Raw genomic sequence first — 15,510 nt, forward strand, 5'->3', positions numbered from 1 at the left:
GTAAAATCCCGAGCATCTGTCTGGGTTCAGGAAGGGAGGGGTGTTGGAGGGAGGGGGCACACGCCAGGTTGTGGGTTTTTCTTTTCTTCAAGGTTGCTATGACTTTAGGAATATGTTCAAACAGTGCCTGTATAATGAATTTTTACAACATAACACCATTTTCATATTTTTACTTGAAGGCTGTCACCTGGTGGCCAGATATTAGTTGTTCAGATCAATTTACATTAATAAGGGAAAATTATGGATAATTCTATTAACTTTCTGATTTGGAACATTAAAGGTGTTGTAACGGGTTATATTATTATGGTTATGGATAAATATGACTTTAAAAGGGATAGATTGTGGGGGTTTAGTGTAGGTCACTTCACAAACAGTAACACTTCACAAAATACATCTCATTTAAAATGCAAGAGCTTTTCTGAAGCTGGACGTAGAGATTCTGGGTGATTTTGCAGAGACAATGGAACTGCTTTGGAAAGAACTTCAAAAGGAAGTGCAAATGGAACAGAGTCCAGCCTCAAATACTGATAAGATCTTTTAAAGATTGGGTTTGGAGTCTTGGGAGAGGTATTTGTTTTTTACAAGCAGAGAGAGGAAAAAACAAACAGGATTCTTCTCTGAGAAAGAGAGAGAGAGAGAGGCTGCAACATGGCAAGCTGGCAGGCTTGTACAAAAACCCCATTTTGAAGAAGGGTTGTGAGTTCTGAGTTCAGCCTGTTTAAAAAAAAAACTCTTGTAGTCCTTACAAGAGGAAATGGCTGGCTAAAGTGTTTCTCCTGAAATAAGGGAAACAAGAGGAACTCTGTGATGACCTGGAAGAACAGGTTATCATTTCTAAAATCCACAATGGGGAAAGTTTCTTTGGAAAGACACTGAAGTGACTGATCGGAGGAAATCAGTTTGTGTGTGTCCAGCGAGCAACAAATCTCTCTCTGAAACCAACAAGAACCTTCCTGATCAGTAACCATTTAACTTTTAAGCACCAGAGCCTGGTGAAGTTTCATAAATGTTAAATTCTGTGCACACTATAAGAATTGCCTGATACCAGTAAACTTGGAGGAGTGAGAAGTGAGATTGGACTGTGAATCAAAGAACTTTCCTAAACATATGCGCATTAAATCCATGTACACTTAGAATTAGAAAGGGGTTAAATTAGATTAAGTTCATAGTAATAAGTTAAAATTTAATCTTTTAATTATGTTTAAAGAAAATTAAAAGCAATTTTTGCTTAAGTAACCATCGTCTTGGTGAATTTCTATTGCTGCTGGGTTTTGGAGTTCTCTGGGCTTGTAACAGTAAAAATTATCTGATTAAAAGGAAAAAAAGTATTTTCACATAATAAACAGCTTAAAGCTAATATTGTATTTTATACAAGAAACACATATTCATAGTTTCAATAATTTCTGCCTTATGATAAAGTGGAGAGGACAACATTTTCATTCCTCCTTCCAGGCTAAAGCCAGGGGTGTCTTGATTCTTATTCCTTTTGTCCACCACAAAGTCATATCAGATACATATGGTCTAAATATCATTGTTTCAGGGAAATTGAATAATAAAATGGTAGTTTTAGCTAATATTTATGCCCCTAATGGAGATGATGTGGGTTTTTTTTTAACTTTTTTCTTCCTTATCAGATTTATATACCTAATGGGGATTTTAATTGTTGGTTGGATCGTTATTTTCTCAAACCCCCGCAATGAGAAAATCTACCTCATTAATTCATTCTTTTTTATCAGATTATGGCATTTCTGATTGGCATTTTCTTTACATTTTTTCACCTATTCATCAAACTTATTTGCAAATTGATTATTTTCTTATTGATAATCAACCGATCCCTCTGACTTGGTCCTATAGTTATCAAACTATAGTAATATCAGATCATCTCCTCGATGTGTTAACTATGATTTTTCTCAAATAAAAAGACTTTGGTGTTTCAATTCGAGTTTACTATCAGATAATGACTCTGTGAAATTTATGGAGAAGCAGATAACCTTTTTCTTTGATACAAACAATATATTGAAAATTCCCAGTCAGATTGTTTGAGATGCTATGAAAGCTTATCTGAGGGATAAAATTATTTTTTACACTGTGAATTTAAAAAAGGAAGACCAATAAAGAAAGATTAGGATCAGTAAATCAAATTAAACAAATTGACCAACAATATGCTCAAACTAAAAATCCTGAGTTATATACAAAGCAAGTTGAACTTCAAACTAAATTTGATCATCTTTCAATGTATCCAATGAAAACCAATTATTAAGGAATAGGAGTCAGTTTTGTATCCATGGTGATAAATCAGGCACATTCTTAACTAATGAGCTAAGAGGTTTTGCAGCCATGTGGCAAATTAAAAGGATACAAAAGGAGGATGATAATTTTACTACAGAATATTCTGAGATAAATGAGACATTCAGGAATTCTCAACTTTATACCTTTGAATTTACAAATAATAGCAATTCTATGGAATTTTTTCTAGATTGTTTAAATATTCTCATGCCTTCTTTGAATGAACAAACGAGACTAGATGAGCCTATATTGTATGAGGAAATAGTTGCTGCCATTTCATCACTAAATTTTGAAATATCACCAGGACCTGATGGGTTCCCTGTGGAGTTTTTCTAATCTTTCTCTCAGCTACTTTCACCTCAATTAAATTCAGAGTTATCACACTCGTTGAGGCAAGGTAATCTTCTGACAACATTTAATGAAGCATGCACATCTCTTATTTCTAAGAAAGGTAAACCCCCAATAGAGTGCTCCTATTACAGACTAATTTCTGCCAAATTTTGGCCTATAGATTGGAGAATATTTTACCATCTATCGTCTCTGAAGACCAGACCAGTTTTATTTAAAACTTTTATTCTTATTTTAATATACGTCACTTATTGGATATTTTGTATTTACCTTTGAGTATGGTCCCCAAAATATGTTCTTTCCCTTGATACAAAAAAGGCATCCGATCGAGTTGAATGGAAATACTTACTCACAATTTTAGAAAAATTCATTTTTGGATCAGGTTTTATTTCATGGATTAAATTATTGTATTCAAACACTATGGCTTCAATTCTCACCAATTTTAAACATTCACAATCTTTCAATCTTCAAGGGGGAACCCATCAAGGGTGTCTTCTTAAGTCTATTATTATTTTATTTTATCTTAGAGCCATTAACGATTGCATTTCGAGAGTGTAGTGACATTTCAGTAGAAAGGGAATTAAAGTTTCCCTTTATGCAGATTATCTTCTGCTCTCTTGATCAAACACTGGAACTCCTTTACTGTCCATGTTGTCAATACTTTCCCAATTTAGTAAATTATCAGGATATAGATTAAATTTGCATAAAAGTGAACTTTTCCCTTTGAACACACCTGCATCACTATATGCCAATTTCCCCTTTAAGATTGTGGAAGACCATTTAAAATATCTTGCAATTACAGTTACAAAAAATAATAAATTCCTTTTTAAAGAAACATTTCTTATATTAAGAAACCAAGTGAAACAGTCTCTAACACAATAGTCTCTCCTCTCTTTATTACTGCTCGGTCATATTCTATTAAAATGAATGTCTTACCTGAATTCTTATACCTTTTTCAGTCTATAGCAATTTTCTTTCCTAAATCATTTTTTGATTCACTTGATTCAATTATATTGTCTTGTTTATGGAAGGGTAAGCACCCTCTTCTAAGCAAGGTTCATCTTCAAAAACCTAAAAGGAACGAAGATATGGCTTTACCTAATTTCAGATTTTACTACTGGGCAGTTAATATACACAACTTTATGTTCTGGTTACATTTTCATAATCGAGTGAACAGTTCAGTATGTGTAGCAATGAATTCTGCTAAAAACCTTTCCATTCCAGCTCCTCTTAGATCATCACTTCCCCTCTCTTTAAATAAATCAAATGATAATCCTACTGTCAGATATACTGTTAGAGTTTGGGTGCACTTTGGACTTCATGGTTTTTCTCTTTCAAGCCTGATTTTATCCAATCATCTTTTTCAACCATTACAAAATCCTGTTTTTCATGATTGGTTCAGATTAGGGATTGAACATTTCAAAGATCTTTTCATTAATAATAGTTTTGCATCAGTTGAACAGTTCAATTTACCAAATACTATTTTTTTTTCAGGTATTTGCAAATCAGACATTTTCTTAAATCTCAGATACTGGATTTTCCTTGGGCACCTAATGCGAACATTATTGATGTGTTACTTAAGCTACAACATTTTTGCACAGGTTTAATATCCATTATTTATGATAAACTGGTGGGTTTGAGAAATGCCCCTCTAGTTAAAATTAAAAATGCCTGGGAACAGGATTTAAACCTGACATTAACAGGTGAAGTTTAGGATCAAATTTTTAAGACAGTTAATTGTATTATGTGCCCGTCATAGTTCATTACAATTTAAAGTTGTACATAGGGCTCATATGCTAAAAGTTATATTATCTCGTATCTTCTCAGTCATAAATCCTTATTGTGATAAGTGTAAGAGAGAAGAGGCTTTTTTAATTCATATGTTTTGGACATGTCATAGTCTTGAAAAGTACTGGAAGGTGGTATTTCAAACTTTAATTCTAAATGTAAATTTAAAGCCTAATCCTTAGGTTGTTCTTTCTGGTCCATCTGGAGAAGATGATATTCTTCTATCTCCATTTAAATGTCATACTCTGTCTTTTGCATCTCCCCTGGCTAGACGTGCAATCTTGTTTAGATGGAAGGATGCTGCCCCATGTATGCTCAATGGCTGAGGGATATGATGTCCTGCTTAAATTTAGAAAAGATCCATTATTCAATTAATAATTCAAATATAAAGCTTCAAAAGCTATGAGGAGCATTCTTGAATTACTTTAATAACCTCGAAACATTGTGTTATTTAAATTTTTTTATAGTTGCCATTATATTTTATGAACGAAGTACATATTTTCTTTAGTCATACACCATGGGATCGGGATAAGGTTTAGAATGCTGTAGGTGAAAAAAAAATTCTTATTGGTGTAATTTGGAATGATGGTTACTTATGCTTTATAGCTTGATGACTTAAAAAGTTGTCATTTATTATTAATATTATGTATTTCACAAATGTTTTCTATGTACATGCTTATCTATGAAAATCAATAATAATATTTAAAAAGAAAAAAAAAGAGAATCAGGCTAGTTTTTTCTTTAAATTTTGTGCTTGACTTTAAGATGCCAGCAGCTATGTGAACTACTGTGGAGCTCTCTCTTGATTCCTGCCTTTACTACATGTTCATGTAGAGGTTGTTATGAATTTTAAAAGCACGTTTATTGCAGAAACTCTTTATAAAATGTGATAGCATTAACATGGTAACAAATTTAGAAATTCACAACATATGCAAGTGCCCTTGGTTTATCAACATAAGTGCCTGCAGTGGGAATGAGTTTCAAAATGCATTATAATATGAAAATATTACAATCCTGTGCACAACTCATCTGTGTTTTATTATATGAGAGTGAAATGTACTTTGAGCATACTGGATTTCAATCAAAGTACCTTTGGTGATAATGGAAGTCTCAGCCAACTCTTGATTTGATTGAATCTTAAACCTAATACATGGCCCTATAATAGATTTTCAAAAAATGTGGGAAATCCAGGCTTGTGCCAAATAATCACTCAAAAAGCAGGTTGGGAATGTGGCAGTGGGATGGGAAGAGAGGTGGTAATGATGATGTGGAATTATATGTTTTCAAAGGATTTTATATGTTTACCCTCATTCACATGTCTCAGACTGAGATGATTCATAAAAGAAAACCCATTCATTTGTGCAGAAGCTCTTGAACAAGTAGGTTTATTCTGGTCCTGTCCATTGGAAGGTATGCTCAAGTGAAGGCTAAACTATATTCTAACAACCCAAAAATCTTCCAGCAAATTATAGTACAAGCTTTGCAATGGTTACAATATTCAGATGCTGCTTTTAAATTTCTGCGCTAATTCTCAGGGAGTGGACTAAGTCAGAGTGGTAAGGCTTTGGCTCAAGAGGCTTCATTGAGCAGAGGCTGAGGACAAACTTGATCCCAATAAGGTAAGATCTTTAACTTTAAATTAGGAAGGGTTTATGGAATCAGCAGCTAGGGCAGTCGAATGCTTCAATTGCAGGATGTAGGAAATCTGGGACAGCACAATTGTCCCTGATGACTACACATGTAAGAGGTACATCCAGCTGCAGCTCCTGTGAGACCTTGTTAAGGAGCTGGAGCTGGATGAACTCAGGATCATTCAGGAAACAGAGGCAGTGATAGAGAGGAAATTCAGGGAGACAGTCACCCCTAAAGGTCAGGAGACAGTTAACTGTGTAACTATTAGGAGAGGGAAGGGGAAGAGGCAAACAATGCAGAGCACCCTCTGTGGTCATTCCCCTCAACAATAAGTATACTGTTTTGGATTCTGTTGGGGGGACAATCTACCAGGGACGTTTTGGTGGTCATGTCTCTGGTCAGAGGCTGGCCCCTTGGCTCAGAAGGGAAGGGTGGGGGGAGAAGAGGAGAGCTATGGTGATTGGGAGAGCAGATAAGAGGTTTGGTGAATGAGATCGAGGCTTCAGGATGGTATGATTCCTCGCAGGTGCCAGGGTCAGGGATGTCTATCATTGAGTTCATAGCATTCTGGAGGGGGTGGTTGAGTAGCCAGATGTCTTGGTCCTTGTGGGGCCCAATAAAGTAGATAGGATAGGGAGGTGGTCCTGAAGAGGGAATAAAGGGAGTTGGGAAAGAAATTAAAAAGCAGACCTCAAGGGTGGTAATCTCAGGATTGCTGCCTGTGCCACGTATCAGAGAGGACAGGAACAGGAAGTTGTGGCAGATGAATGCAAGGCTGAAGAGTTCAGATTTGTGGATGTTTGGGATCTCTTCTGTGGAAGGTCTGACCTGTACAAAAAGTATGGCTCAACCTGAACTGGAAAGGGACCAATATCCTGGTGGGCAGGATTGCTTGAGCTGTTGGGGAAGGTTTAAACTAGTTTGGCAGGGGGGTGGGAATCAGAATGTGAGTTCAGAGATTAGGGTAGAAGGACAAAAGCATGATGCTATGTTTTCTAAATTGGTGAGGTTGGACAGGCAGGGGACAAAACATAAAGGTAGCCAGTTAGAAGGGGTGAAATATATCTATTTCAATGCTAGGAATAAAGGGAATGAACTTCGAGTATGATATTGTGGCCATTACTGAAACTTGGCTGGAGGAAGGGCAGGATTGGCTGATGAAGATACTGGGGTTTAGGTGTTTTAAAAGAATAGAATCGGAGGTATGAGGGGGTGGAGTAGCATTACTGGTCAAGGATATTATCATAGCTATAGAAAGGGGTGGATGCTGCAGAGGGAGAGTCCGCTTAGTTGGTGTGGGTGGAAGTCAGAAATGCAAAGGGAGCTATCACTGTACTGTACTGGGAGTAGTCAGGTGGCGAACCTCTTGATGGGGGAGCATTTTGTGAGAGTGACTTAAACTCCTTTAGCTTCAGCATAGCTATGGAAAAGTATAAAAAGGCTGCCCTCGTTAATGAGATACTTGTTTATTTCTTGTTTAAATACTCCCAATGATCTGGCTTCCACTGCTGTATGTGGCAGTGAGTTCCACAGATCCACGGCCCTCTGGATAATCTCTTCCTAATCTCTGTTTCATGTGGATAACTTCTAATTTTCAGACTTTGACCCCTTGTCCTCGATTCACCAACCAAGGGAAACATCTTACCCACATCCACCCTATCTAAACCTTTCAAAATCCAAAATGCCTCTATGAGATCTCCTCTCATTCTCCTATACTCCAATGAATACAATCCAAGAGCTGCCAAACGCTCCTCTTACATTAGCCCTTGCATTCCGGGAATCATCCTAGTAAATCTCCTCTGCACCCTTACCAACAATATCACATCCTTTTTAAGATAAGGGGCCCAAAACTGCACACAGTACTCCAAATGAGGTCTCACCAGTGCCCCATAGAGTCTCATCAACTCATCTTTACTCTTGTACACTATTCCTCTTGAAATGAATGTCAATATAGCATTCGCTTTCTTCACTACCAATTTCGCCTGGTCATTAACTTTTAGGTTTCCCTACACGAGGACATCCAGGTCCCTTTGCACATCTGAGCTCTGAATTTTCACCCCATCCAAATAGTATTCTGCCTGTTTATTTCCACTGCCAAAATGTACAATTGTACATTTCTCTATGTTAAATCTCATCTGCTATAGTTTTGCCCAGTTTCCTAATCTGTCTATATCCTTCTGCAACTTTACGGTTTCTACTATACTTCCTGCTCCGCCACCTATCTTGGTGTCACCCACAAATTTGGCCACAGAACCATTAATACCACAATCAAAATTCTTAATATAAATTGCAAACTGCAGCGGCCCCAATAACGACCCCTGCGGAACACCACTAATTACAGGCAGCCATCCAGAACAGGAACCCTTAATTTCAACACTTTGCTTCCTGCCTATCAGCCACTTTTCTATCCAGTTTAATAACTTACCTGTAATTCCATGGGCCCTCATCTTATTTAGCAGCCTAATATGCAGCACCTTATTGAAAGCCTTTTGAAAATCTAAATCGATAACATCCACAACCTCTCCTTTGTCTATCCTACTTGAGATTTCTTCAAAAAATTCTAATAGGTTGGTCAGGCAGGATCTACCCTTTAAAAAACGATGCTGACTTGGATCTACCCTGTCATGCATCTCATGGTATTTCATAACCTCATCCTTGAGGACCAACCCTAATATCTTCCCAACCACCGATGTCAGACTAATGAGGTATGGGAACAGTGGAACCTGTATGGATAAAAAATTGGCTTGCAGGAAGAAAGCAGAGAAAAGTAAAGGAAGAAATGTATTCTGTCTGGAGGTCGGTGACTAGTGGATTGCCACAAGGATCTGTTCTGGGACCCCTGCTCTTTGTGATTTTTATAAATGACCTGGATCAAGAGGTGGAAGGATGGGTCAGTAAGTTTGCAGATGGCATGAAATTTGGAGGAGTTGTGGATAGAGCTGAAGGTTTTTGTCAGATACAAGAGGATACAGACAGGATGCACATTTGGGCATAAAGGTGGCAGATGGATTTCAATCTGGATAAGTGTGAGGTGATACATTTTGGAAGGACTAACTAGAAGGCTGAATACAGGGTAACTTAAGAGTGTGGATACACAGAAGGACCTTTCGGTTCAAATCTCTACATCCCTCAAGATCACGACACAGATTGATAGGATACTTAAGAAGGCCTATGAGATGCTGGGCTTCATTAATAGGGGGATTGAGTTCAGAAGTAGCGAGGTCATGTTGAAACTCTACAAATCTCTGGTAAAATCACACTTAGAGATTTGTGTTCAGTTCTGGTCACCTCATTACAGGATGGTTGTGGATAGGGTACAGAAGAGATTTGCCTGGAATGGGAAACAACACATGAGGCAGGGTTAATAGAGCTGAGATATTTCACTTTGGAGAGTAAAAGGATGATAGGAGACTTGATAGAGATCTACAATATTATAAGATGCATAGATAGAGTGGACAGTCAGCACCTGTTTCCCAGGGCAGGATCAGCAAACACTAGGGAACATCTGTACAAAGTGGAAGGAGGTTTAGGGGAGACATCAAGGGTACGTTTTTTACCACAGAGAGTTGTTGGTGCCTGGAATGCCTTGCCAGGGATGGTGGTGGAGGCTGAAACATTAGAGGCATTTAAGAGACTCTTAGACAGGCACATGGATGGAAGAAAAATCGAGGGTTACAGGGTAGAAAAAGTTTAGTTTTTTTTTAAAGGAATATATGTGTCAGCACAAGGGCCAAAGGGCCTGTACTGTGCTAACCAACTTTCCTTTGTGGTATTTGCAGTGGCTTATCTCTGCTTAACTGTTGTGACTTGACTTCAGATTGGTAATATTTTCTCCCCATTCTCTCTATAATTGATGTACTTGATTTTATGGTATTGTTTTGCTCATCAAGTGGTCAACTCTCCTGCATTGAGTCTACATTCCAACCTTTACATGTTTCTTGCTAGCTGAGCCTTATCATCTGAGTATTTTCTTAAAATATTTTGACAATGAATCTTTGAGTCACCTTCTCATGAGGGTCCATGTTTGCCATGATCCTTTTCCAGTATGTGTAGCTTCTAGATTGACAATATTACATGTTCCCAGTTCACTTATTCTTTCTGGAGGTTCCTTCTTCAATGTGCAAAGCCTAGAAGCAAGGTAAACTAGACAGACATGGAATTCTATTTACAAGTTTGGCATTGATTGATCAGTTGTGAAGATCACCAGTTTGTGGAGAATCCAAAAGCCTGTTCAGTGCTGAACCTACAACGTGAGGATAACATTTTGGGAAATCGGAAGAATGGTTGCATAGACAAAAAGATTATCAAATGGTCAGGTTATCAAAAACCACTGCACCTTGTGCCCACATCACCTTCCACCCACTGCCCCAACTAATGCTCTCTCTTTTCACAATGCCTCTCTTGGTACACTGTATTTAGCAGTGAGGTCTTGGAGAGGGATCCGTTCTACTGCATTTGAACAAACCACCTGCTGTCATAAAGAAAACCTAGTTGAAAGAGGTCCAGGAATCAGAAGTCGATTCACTGCAACACACTCCTGCATTTAGTGCATGATGTGATTGAATGACCTAATGAGGTCAGAGATGGTGGGCATAATAATACATGCACCTAAATTCCATTCATGACAATCAATGAACCCCCAATTTCCTCTGTTTCACCAGCCTTAATCCATCTCACTAATTATCACAAACGTTTGGTTCTCAAGCAGGCTGGTCCTTCTCATTTCATGCACACCTGGACATTTTTAGCCATTTCCAGCTGCCACTCACTCTCATCCACATACAATCTCATGCTTTTCCTGATCATCAGCGTCAACAAGTGCACAACATGCATTAGGCAAACTTCCATCATTACCCACTAGCTTTTTTTTGCAATGAAGAGAACATATATGACAAGCAAGGGGACAATGGCTCATCACCGATCTTACAGTTACTGACTCTTTGGCTTGGCTTCGCGGACGAAGATTTATGGAGGGGGTAAAAGTCCACGTCAGCTGCAGGCTCGTTTGTGGCTGACAAGTCCAATGCGGGACAGGCAGACACGGTTGCAGTGGCTGCAGGGGAAAATTGGTTGGTTGGGGTTGGGTGTTGGGTTTTTCCTCCTTTGCCTTTTGTCAGTGAGGTGGGCTCTGCGGTCTTCTTCAAAAAGGAGGTTGCTGCCCGCCAAACTGACTACATAAGAGGAAATACTGGAGATCAGCATCTAAGTCTGGCAGAGAGTGACACAGGGATCTATCAACTATGTGTGGACCAAATTAAGTATCAGTGACTGATGTTTAATGGGCACCAACAGTAAATGGCTTTAAAAAGATTTATGTATCACTTTCTTCACCACTTCAGGATATTTTGAAATGCTTCATTGTCAGTCTTTATCGTCAATTAAGTATTGTTTAAAGGAGAATCACAATTGTAAAGTGGGACCTCTTGTATCAGCCAGAATGCTGAAATGGTGTTTCAGCTGAGAATAACAGCTGAAGATCAATAATTTTGACAGTGTATCAGTATCTCAGTGCTACATTGAAGTTTCAACATGAACTTTTACACAATTCTCTTCATAAAAATAATAGGAAATATTCTTGTATGTCTGTCTTCGTTCCTATATTTCCCCCCAGCAGCCATTTCCCATGTAGAACAGTGCCAATCACCCTAGAGTGTTGCAAACTACAGAAAAGTTGAAGGTCGATCTGTGGATACATCATCACAGCTCTTGTCTTTGTTGTGTGCGCCGCATACACTTACGCCAGTTGGATTTTCACTTTGTGAGTCATGTTCTGAACTGTGGACTGACCCTTTGGACTGGACTGTCATCATAAAGGATGGAATTCTGCTGGGAAATCTGTGTGACTTGTCGTGCAGCTGAGCCGAGCTGCAGAGACAGAGAAACAATGGAACGTTTCAAACGATAGTTGGAACAGCAGTTGGAGCAGCAGAACTGCAGTTGGAGTGGTGGAAACTAACTGGAGAGCTGTGTGAGGGGCACATGCCTCATAAGTAAATAAAGGGTTAAAAACCACAATTTGAGAACAGAGGGAAGTCATCGAAAGAAGCCATAATCTTACAGCAACTTAACATCAGTCATTTCTCTCTCCAACATTCAATACGGCACCCTTTTTATTCAGTTAACTGAATTTGGACATTGAGCTTTGGGACTGAATTATGTGGACTGTGTTTTCAGACTGACTGACTTGACTGGCTGATCTGGGTTTTTTTTTGGGATGAATTTTTCTCTTTTTTATGTTGAACACAGACTATTAGGGTCTGGGTTATTTTTTTTATTGAGCACAGACTGTTAAGGTCAGGGTTATTTTTTACATATACACTGTTTATAAATATATGACATCTGCATATTTGTTATAGATACTTATAGTGAGGTTAATTGGGTTAAGATGTTATATTGTTAATAGTTATTAATAAATTTACAGTTAAAATTGAACCCTTTTTAATCGTGTCTTCCGTTGTTGCTGGTTTGAGACGTAACAAAGTGGGGATTCGTCTGGGATCCGACAGATTGAGATGTAACAGTCACATTTCACACATGAGAATACCAGAATGTGGTGAGAGAGACAGAGTTGGAGAATTCAAATGAGTGTCATGCTCACTCATCTGCTCAGCTGGACCTGCTGGTTATGAATGCTGTAACCTGGAGACCATTGACTGAACCCTGAGCTCAGTCTCGGCAGCTGCAAGCTTTCCACCAGGTTGCTGGTTCCCTCAGTTCCTGTTGGCCTCATGGAACCAGGATCAGGATTAAGTCTGAACAGCAGACGTCCAACCAGGCCACAGATGCCAGTGGCTCCCAACGGGAAATCGTGACCAGGGGTGGAGGAGACAGAGAGCAGGCAGCTGGGTACGGGGGCTGGGGTTCAGCTTTTGGAGGCTCACTGCTGCTGGAACAATGACAGGAAATAGAGGCAGCTATGCACTGCGAAACAATATGATCGTTGACCACTTGACGTCCACGAAGGGACTTTCTTCATGACTTGTTTTGTTTTCTTCATAATGTCACCTGAGCAAGGCATCTCTTTGCTCAGCTTTAAATGTCATGCAAAAGAAAACTTTTCACTCTGCACATGGCTATACCATATCTTAATTACAGTCCTAGAGAACCAATGACAAAATCTTCATTGGCACTGGCCACACCCACAGAGAAAATGGAGGAATATGACTCAGGTGTGATTGAGGGGATCAAGTGTTACCATCAAAGGAGTCAATGTAATTTGAGATTAAACAAGAAAGTCTCCAGATGCTGGGCTCAAGCGCAAAACACGAACATGTGAGAGAGACTCAGCAGGTCACACAGCATCTGGAGGAAGTGAAGAGGCACCACTGTTTTGAGCCTGACCCTTTTTCAGGAAGAAGCAAAACCAGGCAGGGCCTGGAATAAAAATGTGAAAGTCAGGGGGAGGTGAAGAAGAGAGGAGGGAGGAAGCAGCAGGGGGAGGAGTTCAAGCTCTTGTCTGAGTGGCCACATCAATCCATTTCAATTTGCCGACCACAGCAAAAGGTTGACAGCAGATACTACTCCACAGGCTCGACACAAAGCCATGGAATTCGTGGACAACAAAGATCATTCATCAGGATACTTTTTAGCTTTCAACAACATCTTTGTCTCAAAACTAATCAGCAAACTCCAAAACCTGGGCCTCGGTTCCCCACAGTGCAATTGGATCATGGATTTCCTCATATCTAGACACAATCACTTACCATTAGTAAGAACATCTCCACAATCTCCGTCAGTACTGGAGCGCTGCAGAGTTGTGTTCTTCAATCTCTGCTTTACACCTCTGACTGTGTGGCTCAGTCCAACAACATGGAGCTGATGGTCGACTTTAAGGAGTGAAAACCAGATGTTTGCAATCCAGTGATCATTGGGGGAATCAGAGTTGGAGAAAGTGAGCAAAATTAAAATTAAGTTCCTGGCAGTCAAGATCTCAGAGGACCTTTCCTAGACCAAACACACAAATGTCATTGTGAAGAGTGCCTCTACTTTCTCAGTTCACAGACATTTGGTGTGACATTCAAAACTTGGCAAACTTCTCCAGATGTATTGTGTAAAGTGTGCTGACGAGCTACACCATGGACTGGAATGGGAGCACCAATACATCTGAGTGGAAAATGGGATAGACACAGTCCAGTACATCACAGGCAAAACTCTCTCCACCAACGAGAAAATCTACATGGAATGCTGCCATGGAGCACAGCAGCAATCATCAAGGATGCTCACCAGCCAGGACATGCTCTGTTCTCGCTGTTGCCATCAGAAATGAGATATAGGTTCCAGAAGACTGACACCACCAGGTTCAGGAAGAACTGCTACTCTTCCACAATCAGACTCCTAAACAACAAATTCCATCAGGGACTCATTTAAATACTCTTGCTTTGCAATGATTTATTACTGAATATTTATTTTTTGTGCATTGTACAGTCAGTTTTTTTATGTTTCTTTCTTTGTTTACATTTTTATTTTTGTATGCATATCTTTTTTTCTTGAATTCATGTTATAGGTTATAGGTAGAAATTCTGCCTAGCCCACAGGAAAAAAGAATCTCAGGGTTCTATGTGATGTGATGTATGCACTCTGATAATGGATTTGAACGTTGAAAGCTAACGGTTAAGAGATCATAGGTGGATATAGGTGCGAGGGTAGATCAGGAAAAAGCTGAGATGTTAGGGCAAGAGGGTAGCTCTCTGATAAAAGGAAGGAAAGGGGTACTAAGTTGGATGAAATGGTGCAGAGGGATAGGAAAAGACAGAGATAGGGGAGGGGGTTAATGGAAACTAGCCTCGCCCTGCAACACCCCCACCCCCTCATTAATAAGAAAGGTGCAGCAGTGCCTACATTTCCTGAGAAGTTTGAGGAAGGCTACTGACCCCCGATTTGACAACTTTTCACAGGAGTACAATTGAGAGTGTCCTGTCTGGCTGCATCATTGTGTAGTATTGGTATCTGCAAAGCATCAGACCAGAAGTCAATAGAGAGGATTATCAAAATGGCTAGAAATTCACTCGACAACATTTACCAGGAGTGTTGTTTGCATAGGGCTCAAAGAATTTTCATCTAGCAGTATCTTTGATGCAGGTACAGGAGCATTAAAATCAGCCTGAAAATCAGCTACTACCTGCAGGATGTGCGATTGATTAACTGTTACCGAGTAAATATTTTGGTGCATCAGTCAACCCCTGAAATCCTCAAAAAGCACTTAAAGATCAACGTCGTCTTATACACCATACACAAAAATAATCTCTTAAATTCATCAAAAACAAAAGATACTCAATGTAGATTTGGCATATAAGACAACCCGAGACACCAAAGACAGCATTGTTTCTTTGGTATTTTTCTTAAAGCATCTTCATTCTTTCTCCAATCTTTTATCGAATTCACACTCATCTCAAATGTCCTTGCAGTTGCGCATATGGTAGATTCCTTGACCACTTGTCTGGTTTTTAACTTAAAACT

General features: G+C 39.2%; 1 long non-coding RNA gene across 1 annotated transcript in view; it reads right to left on the bottom strand.

The window, feature by feature from the left end:
* Window positions 1-11,808, bottom strand: part of LOC138752628 (uncharacterized) — a 32,484-nt gene extending 20,676 nt beyond the window's left edge. Inside the window, exons 1-3 of the long non-coding RNA XR_011350783.1 lie at window positions 11,699-11,808; window positions 10,059-10,297; window positions 3,571-3,705 (exon numbers count right to left, since the gene is read on the bottom strand). This is a non-coding gene — a long non-coding RNA (uncharacterized lncRNA). The remainder of the gene's footprint in view (window positions 1-3,570; window positions 3,706-10,058; window positions 10,298-11,698) is intronic.
* Between the last annotated feature and the right edge of the window lie 3,702 nt (window positions 11,809-15,510).

The sequence above is a fragment of the Narcine bancroftii genome, chromosome 2 (genome assembly GCF_036971445.1).
Source record: "Narcine bancroftii isolate sNarBan1 chromosome 2, sNarBan1.hap1, whole genome shotgun sequence".
Taxonomy (NCBI): domain Eukaryota; kingdom Metazoa; phylum Chordata; class Chondrichthyes; order Torpediniformes; family Narcinidae; genus Narcine; species Narcine bancroftii.